The sequence below is a fragment of the Trachymyrmex cornetzi genome, unplaced genomic scaffold (assembly GCF_001594075.2).
Source record: "Trachymyrmex cornetzi isolate Tcor2-1 unplaced genomic scaffold, Tcor1.1 scaffold1421, whole genome shotgun sequence".
Taxonomy (NCBI): Eukaryota; Metazoa; Arthropoda; class Insecta; order Hymenoptera; family Formicidae; genus Trachymyrmex; species Trachymyrmex cornetzi.
In genome coordinates, this window is record NW_017296007.1 from 14,939 (window position 1) to 17,374 (window position 2,436).

Here is a 2,436-nt window from a genome sequence, read left to right on the forward strand (position 1 = left end):
TGAGACTACAAAGCTCCTAAGCACCGGTCGCCGTGATTGGTGGTGTCCAATCGAGCCGTGGTCAATCGGGATCATCCCCGTTGGGTATGGTGCGGTGAGTATTTTTGTTTTCAACATTTTTATGAAGAATACCGTTACTGTACTAATTACAATCCATAATTTAGAAAAAACAATCATAAATAATATACGGACACTAAGAGCATTATACAGCGCGGTAATCGTTGCGCAATCAACATCAAACACAGATTATTCACATAATATATTAAAAAACAATACCAATAAATACAGACACACATTCATTGGACGTTTCAATTTACTTAAAACCATCTTCAATTGTCAACAAAATATTATATGAAATAAAAATCATAATCCATGTAACATCGAGGATGAGTGTCTTCTTATTGTCCGATTGAAAGGCTACCCATTACGTAATACACTCCGTCCGTATATTATTTATGATTGTTTTTATGAATATCGAGAGCCCGATAGTTAATTTTTAAACGTTGCCATAATTTAGAGATTTAACTTACGGTTTTGTAGTATAACTCGCAATGTATAATTAAATTACAAAATATGTACAAAAACAGATTATATTATTAGTATATAAATAGTCAGAAGTCAAACACAACCGCATTATTGAAAATGTAATCAGAATGTTCAACATTATCAATATCACTCTGCACAATTTAATATTAAAATAGAGTTCCACACACTATCTTATCGTGCAGTTTGTAAAGTAGTCAAATAAAATAACAAACAGCGTATGTATGCATGTATGTATGTACGTATGTATGTACGTATGTATGTATATATGTATGTTGCAGTTATTATGATTCATATACCTACGTCACTGCGAATATTTTTAGTTAATTTGAAAGTTTTATCTTTCACACAGAAGTTGTCAGTACATATTGTACATACGCCCAGGCACTTAACAAGGAAGTTAGGCACCTCAAAAATTCAGAAAATTCTGAAACAATATATAGAAATAGGGTAGTTAATCTGGAACATAAAACTATTTTTTATTAGTGCGAAATTACTGTTGATACAGTATCTTTCTTTTTCACTACGTTGCAAGTAGCTGTTGCTAAGACCAAAATTAAATACATGATATTTTATAAAAATAATAATTCCTTTATTCACATGGTTTGTTTTTAATTGTTCAAAGTGTTTTGCGCATTCCTTTATACACTATAAAAATATTTCAGACTGGCAAGCAGTTTGACAAACTATTATTACTATTATTATTATTATTTGTTATTTTATAAAAGCTATTATTTCAATAGTTGCTGCTGTACTGATACTGTACTGATGGATTGTATTTACCTTTCACGTTACTTCGCGCAGCCAACGCGGTATGAAACCAATACGTACAGGGCTCGCAAATAGAGAAGTTTTCGTTTATATTTGAAAAATGGTTTTTTGGAACATAATTATCATATACATCGTCATTTTCAGCGTAAAATGCTCTTTAATTTTATGTACATAAACGTAAACAAATTTTTGAAAATAGAAGTGGTGGTGGGGGTATACAATAAATAATTAATTAAAAAAATTTTTTTGTTACAGTTCTATAGTACTTATGAAGCCATTCAATTTTTAATTTGGAAATTTTTTTCCAACCCTTATAGTTTTAACGATATTCGCTTCGAAAGAAAAAAAACCGATTTTTTTCAAAGGGGTGTTTTACCCTCTAGAACTGAAATTTTGCACAAACAAAAAATAGTTTTGTGTTACGGATGAACTACTCTACTTGCACACCAAGTTTCAGAATTTTTTGAATTTTTGAGTTGCCTAACCTCCCTTGTTAGTTTCTCTTTGAATCAATTTAATTTCAATTATATTTAATTAGGATACACTTCAGTGTATACTAATCGCGAACCTGTTAGCGACTCATGTGGACGAAAACTCAATGTATTAGGTGTTAAACTTAATTCTTGCTGCTCGCTACTAGAGGGTGCTGGCTCCAACGCTGGCGAGTTTCGACGAAGAAGTCATATGTCTTTTGTAGTTTAGGCATCGCTGAAAGTGATTCAATCCTCACAGGTTAGATTTCTCGACGCCAAATAGATTTTCCAATCGATTGAAAATAAATCGCGATAAGCTGTTTTTCCGACATGTGCTTCTTCACTACTTCGACCTCAAGAAAACCGCAGCTGAAACGCATCGCTTATTATCCGAAGTGTATGATGATGAAACTCTATCTGAAAGAACATGTAGAGTTTGGTTTTAACGCTTCCGAAACGGTGATTTTGATGTGAGAAATAAAGAACGTCCAGGACAGCCGCAAAAATTTGAAGATGTCGAGCTGCAAGAATTGCTTGATGAGAATCCAGCTTAAACGCTTTTAGAGTTGTCGAAACAGTTAAATGTTACTCCAAAGGCCGATTGAGTGACGAATTGGAGTGGCACCCAGTTGGACACGGCTCAATTGGA